The sequence below is a fragment of the Microcaecilia unicolor genome, chromosome 9 (assembly GCF_901765095.1).
Source record: "Microcaecilia unicolor chromosome 9, aMicUni1.1, whole genome shotgun sequence".
Lineage (NCBI taxonomy): Eukaryota > Metazoa > Chordata > Amphibia > Gymnophiona > Siphonopidae > Microcaecilia > Microcaecilia unicolor.
In genome coordinates, this window is record NC_044039.1 from 142,836,231 (window position 1) to 142,849,836 (window position 13,606).

The following is a 13,606-nucleotide window of genomic DNA, read 5'->3' on the forward strand; positions in this document are numbered from 1 at the left end:
GTCCTGGGATTTTAGGGGGACCAATCTACTAAAAATACTGGCTCCTCCTACATCCCAATGGCTTGATTTTATGTGTTTTGCACTTGGACTCTTTATTTTCGAAAATGGACCAAAAAACAAAACGTCCAAATCACAAAACATTGTTCGGAACAGTATTTTCGAAAACAAAAGATAGACAGGAGTTTTTTTTTTTTAAATGGCCTTCTTTCCTATTTGGATTTTGGACTTTTTTTGCAAAACATCCAAAGTCAGACTTAGATGTAATATCGAAAATGCCCCTCCATGTCTCATTAAACCATGCTTATGAATATGCTGTGTAATTTTGTTCTTTATAATAGTCTCTACCATTTTGCCCAGCACCGACATCAGGCTCACCGGTCTATAATTTTCCAGATCACCTCTGGAACCTTTTTAAAAAATTGGGGTTACATTGGCCACCCTTCAACCTTCCGCATGCTTGATTTTAAAGATAAATTACATATTACTAACAACAGTTCTGCAAGCTAATTTTTCAGTTATATCAGTACTCTGGGATGAATACCATCCGGTCCAGGCAATTTGCTACTCTTCAATTTGTTAAATTGCACCATTACAACTTCCAGGTTTACAGAGATTTGATTCAGTTTCTCTGACTCGTCAGATTTGAATACCAATTCTGGCAACAGTATCTCTCCCATATCTTCCTTGGTGAAGACCAAAGCAAAGAATTAATTTAATCTCTCTGCTATCCCTCGATTATCTAGTGGTCCAACTGATTCTTTTGCCGGCTTCTTGCTTCTAATATACCGAAACAAGTTTTTACTATATGTTTTTGCCTCCAATACAATCTTTTTTTTTAAAGTCTCTCTTTGCCTTCCTTATCAGGTCTTTGCATTCCTTGCCATTTCTTAAGCTGCCATTCCTTATGCTGTTTCTTATTATTTTCAGTCGGATCCTTCTTCCATTTTCTAATGAAGAGATTATTCTACATTGATAATTTAAGAAGTTATTGTCTCTAGCAAAGTCTAATGAAATAGTACTGAATTGTTATTATCTTTCTCTTAGGGATAGACACAGGTCCTGCAGGGCTGGACAAAGGTCCTTTGGGGTTCCTGCAGAAGTGTAGTTCCAGGTCAGCCTACTTATCCTTTCTTGTGCCATGGCAATTATAATAACACTAAAAAAATTAATGGATATGAAATCCCTATAAGCACTGAGAGGGGAAGTTATCAAGATGGGCTACTGTTAAGTTATTTTACCATAAGTCGGGCTATTTTAGTATATGGGATGGGCAGGGATGGAGGAGATTACTTGCGGAGACAAGCGGGGATAGAGGAGATTCCAGTGGGAACAGGCAGGGATGGAGGAGATTCCAGTGGAGATGGCTGGAATTTCTGTCCCTGTGCAACTCTCTAATATGGAGGTCAGTACTTGGAGGGGACATGCTCTGTCACTGCCTGTTAAGGTCACTGCTGCCCTGAACACAGGAACCTGGCCACTTCCTCCGCTCCAGGCCTCAGCTAGCCAGCCAGCCACCTCATGTTACAAGATTTGAGGCAACCTGACTTTACCAAAGGAAAATCCTGATAAATAATCTAATTGATTTCTTTGACTGGGTGACCAAAGAAATTAATAAAGGACATGCACTAGATGTAATCTACTTGGATTTCAGCAAAGCCTTTGATACAGTTCCTCACAGAAGACTCTTGAATAAGCTGAGAGGGCTAAACTTAGGACCAAAGTGAAGAACTGGATTAGAAACTGGTTGACAGATAGGCGACAGAGGGTAGTGGTAAATGGAATACACTCAGACAAAAGGGAAGTGAGTAGTGGAGTGCCACAGGGGTCGGTACTGGGGCCAATTCTGTTTAATATATTTGTGAGAGATATTGCTGAAGGGTTAGAAGGAAAAGTTTATCTTTTTGCAGATGACACAGAGATAGACAATAGAATGAATACCTCAGAGGAAGTAGAAACCATGAGAAGAGATCTCAACAATTAGAAGAATGGTCAAAGGTATGGCAGTTAAAATTTAACTACCAAATAATAGGAAAAATGACTTACTTCTCTATGCTCAATTACAATTCTCTAATTATATCATAATTATAAACGTAACCTCTATCTTAAATACAATCAAACAAACATAATATCATTTGTACATAAGGTGGCAGAGACTAAAACGCTTATGATATAAATTTATTACAAATATATAAAAGAACATCACCCAATCCCAATTTTTCAAAGAAAATACGTAAATATATAAACTTATCTGTCAAAAGATTGTTAAAACAGGTGCATAAGAAAGTGTCCTAAACGCCAATTAGATAAAAAATAGTGTCCAATGTGACAAACAGAATTCTTTGGTTTGTGTTGAGCCTTTTTCTACAGGGGCTTCCATGGTTCAATCTGTGATAATGAAATATTGGCATGTGTTGGGGATACATCATTCACTAAGGGATAAACCACAATTTGCATAATGGAGGGGCAGAAATTTGGGGGGAAACATTGTTGAACCCCCCAAGAGTTTACATCTTCTGTACAGGGACATGTTAAACATGAGAAATGTTTGTATTGTTATCATGTTAAGGAAACTACTGTTGTTGAAATACCCCATACTTCTTCCAGATTTTATTTACGGTCTGGGACTAATTGCAATTCAACAGGGGTTGTCTATTGCATCATTTCCCCTGTGGTTTGTATTACATAGGACAGACGGCCCATAAAATAAAAAGTCATTATTGGGGAACAAATAAGTAACATAAAGACAGGTAAAATAGATGCCCCATTGACTGCACATTGGAGGGAACAGGGTCATCAAAGTTCAGATTTAAAATATGTGGTTCTCCTACAAGTGTGAGCAACGGAGAGTACGACAGTAAACAGACGCCTTTACAATGAACAATGATTTATATATATGTGGAACAACACTCACCCTAGGGGGTTAAACAGGGAAGTAGAATGGATATAGTGAAAACGTTGATTGGATATTGTTGGTCACATGCTCTAGGATCGCACATTTAACTTCAGGGGTGCATAACAGGAACATTTTCAAAGCTGTCGAGTCAGGAAACTGAATGAAATCTCTATAAACCTGGAGGATGTAATGGGGTAGTTCTACAAATTTAAGAGTAGCAAATCTCCTGGACCAGATGGTATTCATCCCAGAGTACTGATAGATTTGAAAAATGAACTTGCGGAACTATTGTTAATAATTTATCCTTAAAATCGAGCGTGGTACCAGACAATTGGAGGGTGGCCAATGTAACGCCGATTTTTTAAAAAGGTTCCAGAGGAGATCCAGGAAATTATAGACCGGTGAGTCTGACGTTGGTGCCAGGCAAAAAGATAGACTATTATAAAGAACAAAATTACAGAGCATATTCAAAAGCATTGATTAATGAGACAAAGCCAGCATGGATTTAGTGATGGAAAATCTTGCCTCGCCAATCTATTACATTTTTTGAAGGGGTGAACAAACGTGTGGATAAAGGTGAGCCGGTTGATATTGTGTATCTGGATTTTCAGAAGATGTTTGACAAAGTATATCATGAAAGACTCCAGAGGAAATTGGAGAGTCATGGGATAGGAGGTAGTGTTCTATTGTGGATTAAAAACTGGTTAAAAGATAGAAAAAAGAGAGTAGGGTTAAATGGTCAGTATTCTCAATGGAGAAGGGTAGTTAGTGGGGTTCCCCAGGGATCTGTGCTGGGACTGCTGCTTTTTAACATATTTATAAATGACCTAGAAATGGGAGTAACTAGTGAGGTAATTAAATTTGCTGACGACACAAAGTTATTCAAAGTTGTTAAATCGCAGGAGGATTGTGAAAAGTTACAAGAGGACCTTACAAGACTGGGAGACTGGGCATCTAAATGGCAGATGATGTTTAATGTGAGCAAGTGCAAAATGATGCATGTGGGAAAGAGGTACACGAATTATAGCTACGTCATGCAAGGCTCCATGTTAGGATCCACTGACCAAGAAAGGGATCTAGGTGTCGTTGTTGATACGTTGGAACCTTCTGCTCAGTGTGCTTCTGCAGCTAAGAAAGCAAATAGAATGTTAGGCATTATTAGGAAAGGAAAACAAAAATGAGGATGTTATAATGTTTTTGTATTGCTCCATGCTGCGACCGCACCTCGAATATTGTGTTAAATTCTGGTCATCACACCTCAAAAAGATATAGTGGAATTAGAAAAGGTGCAGAGAAGGGTGAAGAAAATAATAACAGGGATGGGACGACTTCCCTATGAGGAAAGGCTAAAGTGGCTAGGGCTCTTAGGCTTGGAGAAAAGATGGCTGAGGGGAGATATGATAGAGGTCAATAAAATAATGAGTGGAGTGGAACGGGTAGACGTGAACCGTCTGTTTACGCTTTCCAAAAACACTAGGACTAGGGGGCATGCGATGAAGCTACAAAGTAGTAAATTTAAAATGAATTGGAGAAACATTTTCTTTACTCAACATGTAATTAGGCTCTGGAACTCATTGCCAGAGAATGTGGTAAAGGCAGTTAGCTTAGCAGAGTTTAAAAAAGGTTTGGATGGCTTCCTAAAGGAAAAGTCCATAGACCATTATTAAATTGGACTTGGGGAAATCCAATATTTCTGGGATAAGCAGTATAAAATGTTTTGTACTTTTTGGGGATCTTGCCAGGTATTTGTGGCCTGGATTGGCCACTGTTGCAAACAGGATGCTATTTAGAGGTAATTTGCATGAAGTGTTTATAGTTTTTTTTATAAATGATAATAGCAAGGTGGTAATCAGGAATTTATTTTATGATAGCTTATCCTTCTGAAGAAGGCATTGACGAAACTTGGCCTGAGTTAAGGATTTGCACTTTGATTCAAACAAGGATTTCATCAAGCGTTTGTTTGGGATATATGAAAAATCAGGACTTCAACTCTAATTCCAATGGATTTTGACATTTATAGACCTATTTGGACTTATCAGTGAGATGGGAGCAATTACAGTGGTGGAAATAAGTATTTGATCCCTTGCTGATTTTGTAAGTTTGCCCACTGACAAAGACATGAGCAGCCCATAATTGAAGGGTAGGTTATTGGTAACAGTGAGAGATAGCACATCACAAATTAAATCCGGAAAATCACATTGTGGAAAGTATATGAATTTATTTGCATTCTGCAGAGGGAAATAAGTATTTGATCCCCCACCAACCAGTAAGAGATCTGGCCCCTACAGACCAGGTAGATGCTCCAAATCAACTCGTTACCTGCATGACAGACAGCTGTCGGCAATGGTCACCTGTATGAAAGACACCTGTCCACAGACTCAGTGAATCAGTCAGACTCTAACCTCTACAAAATGGCCAAGAGCAAGGAGCTGTCTAAGGATGTCAGGGACAAGATCATACACCTGCACAAGGCTGGAATGGGCTACAAAACCATCAGTAAGACGCTGGGCGAGAAGGAGACAACTGTTGGTGCCATAGTAAGAAAATGGAAGAAGTACAAAATGACTGTCAATCGACAAAGATCTGGGGCTCCACGCAAAATCTCACCTCGTGGGGTATCCTTGATCATGAGGAAGGTTAGAAATCAGCCTACAACTACAAGGGGGGAACTTGTCAATGATCTCAAGGCAGCTGGGACCACTGTCACCACGAAAACCATTGGTAACACATTACGACATAACGGATTGCAATCCTGCAGTGCCCGCAAGGTCCCCCTGCTCCGGAAGGCACATGTGACGGCCCGTCTGAAGTTTGCCAGTGAACACCTGGATGATGCCGAGAGTGATTGGGAGAAGGTGCTGTGGTCAGATGAGACAAAAATTGAGCTCTTTGGCATGAACTCAACTCGCCGTGTTTGGAGGAAGAGAAATGCTGCCTATGACCCAAAGAACACCGTCCCCACTGTCAAGCATGGAGGTGGAAATGTTATGTTTTGGGGGTGTTTCTCTGCTAAGGGCACAGGACTACTTCACCGCATCAATGGGAGAATGGATGGGGCCATGTACCGTACAATTCTGAGTGACAACCTCCTTCCCTCCGCCAGGGCCTTAAAAATGGGTCGTGGCTGGGTCTTCCAGCACGACAATGACCCAAAACATACAGCCAAGGCAACAAAGGAGTGGCTCAGGAAGAAGCACATTAGGGTCATGGAGTGGCCTAGCCAGTCACCAGACCTTAATCCCATTGAAAACTTATGGAGGGAGCTGAAGCTGCGAGTTGCCAAGCGACAGCCCAGAACTCTTAATGATTTAGACATGATCTGCAAAGAGGAGTGGACCAAAATTCCTCCTGACATGTGTGCAAACCTCATCATCAACTACAGAAGACGTCTGACCGCTGTGCTTGCCAACAAGGGTTTTGCCACCAAGTATTAGGTCTTGTTTGCCAGAGGGATTAAATACTTATTTCCCTCTGCAGAATGCAAATAAATTCATATACTTTCCACAATGTGATTTTCCGGATTTAATTTGTGATGTGCTATCTCTCACTGTTACCAATAACCTACCCTTCAATTATGGGCTGCTCATGTCTTTGTCAGTGGGCAAACTTACAAAATCAGCAAGGGATCAAATACTTATTTCCACCACTGTATGTTGTGGTGTTGAAAGTGGACTTTGAAACAAGCAAGTGTTTTAATTAAGAGTTTCTTGCAATTTAAGAATTTGTGGGTCCTTTTTTTGGATGCTATTTTCTATCTAATTAGAGTCTGGGATACTTTCTTATGCACCTGTTTTAAGAATCTTTCCACAGATAAGTATACATATTCACATATTTTCTTTGAAAAATTGGGATTGGGTGATGTTCTTTTATATATTTGTAATAAATGTATATCATAAGTGTTTTAGTTTCTGCCACCTTACATACAAATGATATGATGTTTGATTGTATTTAAGATAGAGGTTACGTTATAACTATGCTATAATTAGAGAAGCGTTCAAATTTAATGTCAAAAATTAAGAGTGATGCACTTGGGGTGCAGAAATCCAAAGGAGACATACCAGATAGGAGGAGACCAGCACTTCCTTCCTCAGGTCAGGAGAGGATACCATAACAGCATTATACTGTCCTGACCTGAGACAGGAGGTTTTGGCCTCTGAAAGCTAATTGAAAAGGGTATTAGGCTATTAAATAAAATATTTTCTGAAATGGATGTGGGATTGAGGTGTGTCAGGGGGCGTAGCCAAGGCAGAGTGGGGCGTGTACTAAAATCTCCCTTTCAAAAATTGGGACCCCTTGGCAGCTCTGATAGAACAGTGTAGAATAATGAGCACAAAATACAGTTTATTTATTTATTTTAGTGCATTTCTATCCCACATTTTCCCACAAGCGCAGGCACAATGTGGCGTACAGTAGTTCAAGAAAGATTACAATAAAAGAAAGGAAGAAACTTAGGATGACAGTGTTTGGATTAATTCACAGAAAAGACATAGGAAGGAAAAAATGTCCAACAAGTGCAATTGGGTTAGAGTCCCACTTCAAATTACAACAGGAGAGTCAAAAGGAGGAGTTTGATATGGAGTAGGCTTTTGTAAATAGGAACGTCTTTATGAACTTCTTAAATAATTGAAGGTCTGATATCCCTTTTAATTGCTTCAGCAGTTCATTCCAAGTCTTAGCACTGGTATATGTGAAAAAGGAAGCAAACAAATGTTTATATCTGACTTTCCTGCTGCTGGGAAAGTGTAGACAGAGAATGTTGCGTGATGACGACGAAGCATCATAACTAATGTTTCTACCAGCTACAATAAGATGTTTTAGTGATTTTATTTCACGATATCTGACTATATCTACATATGGGAAAGCTTTCAAATAAATTAAAAAGCTGTCAAAAAAAGTACTTTGTCCTCCACCTTTTAAGGCACTGCCTATCCAACTAGATCAGGTTTAGACTTTTTACAGATGGACCACGCATATAAGCAGTCCGTTATTTCTTATAATCTTTTGCTATTGTTTTCAATGTTTGGGTGAACTAAAACGGCGCCAAGCTCCGCTTCAGCCCATATGATATCATGGACTAGATAGAAACACCTCGTTTTGTTCAACCTCCTTCTCTTTTGCCCAGTCAGATGGAGTACGGCTGCGCTGAATTTTTAACGGGCGGCGGAAGCAGTACTTGGGCGTTTTGGACAAAGATAGGTGGTTACTGAGAAACTAACTCGTACACTCCCACGGGAACTATTTCCATCCCCGCCGGATTCCCGCAAAAAAAAAAAAAAACCCCGTTCCTGGTCAGCAACTTTCTTGAGATCGCCCCGCAGCTCTTCTTTTTTTCCGGCGTTCACTTCCACCCCCCTCCTCTCTTGCTTCTTTCTGACGCTACTTCCTGTTTCCGGCAAGGCGGGACATCTCAGAGGGAGAGAGAGTTTGTGTCTTAGGGGACGGGGTACTGGAGAAGGAAACCTGTGGGTTTTGTTGGGCAATTTCAGGTATGTTTGGTGGGCGGAGAGGGTGTTTAAGGGTGAGCTACTACCGGATCCATGGACAGGGGAAGATGGTAGACCGGTCTACGAATGCCTGTGAAGAGGGGTGCTCGGCGTGTGACTTGGTATCTTTGGTTTTGTGTGTGTCTGTGGTTTTCAATTATAACTAAAGCAGATGTTAAACAAATGTGTCTCGTGAATGTGCGCACGACTTGCTGTTCGAATCTAATCCAAAGTAAAATATGTATAAATCCATTGTTACATGACAGAGACGTTTAGCTTTTTATAGCTTTATAATTGAATAGTGGAGGGAGAGTTGGCAAAAAAATGGTGATAGCTATTCTGATATTTTACTAAGAATCAAATTATGTCAAAATATATTTAGTAGACCATGTCAGTGTAGTAAATGTGCTTTTATTTTAAAGGGTATCATCTTTATACATGTAAACTTAAGTCGGTTAATGTAGGTTTTTCAGTCTCTAAACACTTACCTGTTAAGATTTTTCCTTAAAGCTGATAAACTGAAAATAGGTTGAAACTTTGGTGGCTTGTGTTTTGTAGCTAAAGTTTTGTTTTCATGCATAATAAGTTGAATGGTTTGTGTTTTGTGGCTAAGGTCTTGTTTTTATACATAAAAATTCGTTGCCGGAGAAAGTGGTGAAGGCGGTTAGCTTGGCAGAGTTTAAAAAGGGGTTAGACGGTTTCCTAAAGGACAAGTCCATAAACCGCTACTAAATGGACTTGGGAAAAATCCACAATTCCAGGAATAACATGTATAGAATGTTTGTACGTGGGAAGCTTGCCAGGTGCCCTTGGCCTGGATTGGCCGCTGTCGTGGATAGGATTCTGGGCTTGATGGACCCTTGGTCTTTCCCAGTGTGGCATTACTTATGTACTTATGCAAAAAGATGTTCACCTTGATATAGGTGGAAGTATTATTAGAGACTAGTTTCTATAAAGAGCACCTAGATTAAACACTTCTCAGTCCTATTTCACAAAGACATACAAGTATTTATGTCTTTATAAAATACTAGCACAAATCCTGAGGAGCCTATGTAAGTATTGCCATACTGGGATAGACCAAAGGGCCATCAAGCCCAGCATCCTGTTTCCAACAGTGGCCAATCCAGGTCACAAATACCTGGCAAGATCCCAAAAAAGTGCAATACATTTTATCCTGCTTATCCCAGAAATAAGCAGTGGGTTTTCCCCAAGTTAATTTTAACAATCGTCTATGGACTTTTCCTTTAGGAAGCTGTCCAAGCCTTTTTTTAAAAGTCTGCTAAGCTAACCACCTTTACCACATTCTCTGGCAACAAATTCCAGAGTTTAATTACACGTTGAGTGAAGAAACTTTTCTCCAATTCATTTTAAATTTACTAGATTGAAGGTGTAAATGTACACACACATAATGTGTATAAATTTTGACTCTGCCAGTTGTCTACCTAAACTTGGCCCCTGAGCTCTTTCAGATATCTAATTTTATGAGCCCAATTATGTGTATAAATTGTCATTTCACATGGTATACAAAACTAGCCTCCAATATGCATAGACACAAAGAATGAACCCTGAAGCAGAGGAGTGTAATGGTATGACTTTATTACTCAAATAGGAATAAACCAATTTATTCCAGCGAGTAAATCACTTTAATGTACTTCAGAATCTGTATGTTTATAAAGTGCTATACTAACTAATAAATGAGCTAGTGCTTTCTGAAACTTTTTTTTAAAGCTTTACAAGTAGGTGATCATATATTACTGTACGAATAGTGTTCATAAGAAAAAAGGGGAGGTCATATTTATCATATACAAAAAATATAATTATTGCCCCCCCCACAACACCACCATATCTTTTAGTGAATGCTATTTTGTATGCAGAACCTTAAAAAGGAAATGGCTTTTTTTTGAACAATATGAATTGTTAGGCTTTTGTCACTCAAAATTGCATCAGAGAAAAAAAAGTGAATAACAGATCTTGAATATACACAGTGCACACTGGAATTTCTCCTGACTACATTGGTCTGGACTTCAACACACTTGTGGCTTGGTCCATCTGTGGAATATATTTTTTGTTATTTCCTTTAAAATGTTTGGCATACGAATGCTAAACAATTCACTTAAACTTAACGTGGGGGGGGGGGGGGGTTATTGATTGGTGCATTTATTTGAGCTAGCACCTCTCGATTATGGGTAGCCATCAGTTTCTTATCAGCTGTCTCAGAGAGTGTACATGTACACATCTATATCTAAATTATAGAATAATATGTTAATGTACATACGCATATTCTCTTCCATTTTTCTTTAACGTTTTTGAGTAGATGTCACAGAGTTATTTTTAGTGCACGTTAATGAGTAGCACGCGCTAAACGCTAGAGACACCCATAGAAATATATGGGCATCTTAACATTTAGAGTGTGCTTATTTTTAGCATGTGCTAAAAATGCTAGCGTGCCTTTGTAAAAGGACCCCTGAATAAATTGATGTTTAATGTTTTAGTGTAAAAAGAATGTGTGGCTTTTTTGAGAACTTTCTTTGTGAAAGTCACACAGAGGCCACAAAAGCTAGAGTGAAAATCTATTTTACATTTCCTGTAGTAGAATGCAGAGTAATTGTTCACTTGACTGCCCATACTTTACCAGAGTTGATCCCTCAACTTGAAATTTAGAGAATCAGCAGACAGAACGGTATTAACCTACCTTGACAAATTAAAAAAATAAATCATATCTACTGTTAAAAAATGCAGGTGAAGGACCTTACATATTTGGGAAAGCCAAATAAATCCCTTTACATTTTGTTTCTTCCTTCCTCTCCCCACTCTCCTACACTGTCATTGGAATTGTGCAATATATTTTCCACTCTGTTACAGTATCTGTGAACCTGGTTAGCTCATAAACTCCAAATGGGTTTGCTTACCTACAATTTGGCACCTAGGCTGTAATTTTTTTATAGGACAGCTACTATAGACAGTTGGTATAGTGCCTGTTTAAGCCTATTCTATAAAGAATAGTAGGCAGCTACTTTTCTTTACAGAATACTAGCACATGTGACAGATATGGAAACATGTAGGTGCAACCACTTATACCAGTCTTATAGCGGAAGTAAATGCTCATGCCCAGACTCTGTCTTTGCCCACTGCCAAAGTATGTGCCATCACAGCAAGGCAATTATCTACTAGTTAGTATTCTATAGGAGGTAATTTCTGTGTAAAAGTACCCACTAACATATGTAAGTGACTAGAATACTGCTGTTTTAGGCAGTGCCTTGCATACCACTAGTCAGGTGAAGGAATGAGGCCAGACTAAAGCCCAGAACAAATAAGCTTCCCCTGAAGCCAGACCTTTGGCTTCTCCTTGGTCCAAGAGGCAGAAAGGGTGCAAAAAGTTGGAGGGAGGGCAGCTGGAAAAATGGAATAGTACAGGGCTTGACATACGCCAAGCTGCCATGGCACGTAAAAAAAATAATCAGACCTGGTGACTAGGTTTTGCTCCTAGAAGATACTGTTTTCATCCCTGCACCCTCTCTTCCCTCTGAATTCACGGCACAGACAAGAAGGCCCCCTCCCTACCTCCAGCATCCCGAATCCACTATCTCTCCCCCCCCCCCCCCCTTAAATCTTACCTCGATCGCCAGCGTCTGCAGCAGCAGTCATCAAAGCACGCTACTCTGGCCAGCATGGGGCCTTCCTTCTGCCCTGAGTCCACTTTCTGTGAGGTAGCTTCCTGCTTCCTTACGGGTGGGACTTGGCAGAAGGAAGGCTCCGACACCTGCTCGAGCAGTGTGTCTTGATGGCTGCCGATGCTTAGAATTGAGGTAGGCTGGGAGGAGGAGGTATTAGGAGAGGGAGAAAGATATGTTGAACTCCTCTTGGGGGGGGGGGGGGCTGGAGGGAGACGGAGAGGTGCTGTATTTGCCAGAAAGGGAAGCACGAGGGGGGAGAGAGACTGGGGGAGGGCAGATGACCCCACAGATGGGGATAGAAGGTTATGCCAGGACACAAGAGGGGCAGGGGAGCGAGATGGAGAGATGCTGGACCAGGGGTGTGAGAGGAAGGAGGGAGGGACAGGGCACAGACAAGAGATGCTGGTCAGGGAGTAAGAATAGAGAGAGGTCCACAGGGCAATGCTAGAAAAGGGGTGGGATAGGAACACTGGCATTACAGAAGAGGGGAGAGTGCATCTTTAGGAGGAGTTTAGAATAAGAGATGTGTGAATGTCATATAGGCTAGTGCAGGTATTAAGTTAGTACGTCAAAACTGCACTGCATAGTAATCTATGGTGCACTCTAGCCATCCCAAGAAGAAGCAAACAGGTGAAGCAATCCTTCGATAAATAAAAGCCAGTGATCTAATGAGGTGAAGAATTATTTGTTACTAGAATGATTTCTCTTCCTGCATACTAAATATCTTTTTGTAAAGACCATAACGTCATGCACATTACAATATAATTTTAACAAGATTCTGTGGTAGTAAGCAAGGAAAATCTGTTGGTGGCTTTCTAATCTAGGTTGATGGTTTGTTTGTATTTACTTGTAATATGCTATTAGTAAAAAGACTCTTCCACACAGACAAATGTAGCGCCTCTTTAACTTTGAAGTTTTCTTGTCGCTTGTGCTTACTACTATTTGTTTATAAAGCATTGTACAGTTTTCTCTATTTAAACTTTTCGAGAGGGTATTTTGTCTTCTCACTCTGTTATTAAACTTGTAAAAGTACAGATCGTGCCTTCTGCAGTTATGGAAGAGAACAATTAATAGTTGTTTAGCTTGGTTAGTATCACTCATGATGTCCTTTGCTAAAGCTGTAAAAAAAAAAAAAAGTTGGATTTGTGACCTCCACTCCCTCCCCTTTACACATTAAATGCTCAAGGGATTAAAGTCTAGGGATGTATTTTTCCTTTGCCACTTATGTGATAGGTTTGGAGTATCTCACTTCTTGTTTATTAGTATTGAGTTGTATCATAGCGTGAGTTTCAGTTTTATAGCTGTTTGAAAAAAGTCCTGTATATCTGAGACGGATATGGAAAATCTTGTATTCATTGGTGTACTCAGGTTTGTATTATACATCCATTGCCTCTTTGTGAAAGGCTATTGTAGTGAGCTTCTCCTGTTTGTGGTATAAAGAGAACTCAGTGCATAGAACACATGGTTTGTCTCCCAGGACAGTTTCCATGTAAACTGAATGGGTGCATAAAGCACTTAATGAACTGAAGAGCGACCCCTGCAGGAGAGAGAGAAAC

At 40.0% G+C, this 13,606-nt stretch overlaps 1 protein-coding gene across 2 annotated transcripts in view; it reads left to right on the plus strand.

Annotated features, from left to right (window-relative positions):
* Window positions 1–7,970: 7,970 nt before the first annotated feature.
* The window catches only part of SNAP23 (synaptosome associated protein 23), a 90,673-nt gene continuing 85,037 nt past the window's right edge, over window positions 7,971–13,606 (plus strand). The window contains exon 1 of one of the 2 annotated variants that reach the window (XM_030214466.1): window positions 7,971–8,089. The gene's annotated coding sequence lies outside the window, so the exon portion shown is untranslated. Of the gene's footprint in view, window positions 8,090–8,274; window positions 8,380–13,606 lie in introns of those variants that run through there. The other variant, XM_030214465.1, reaches the window with a different exon arrangement.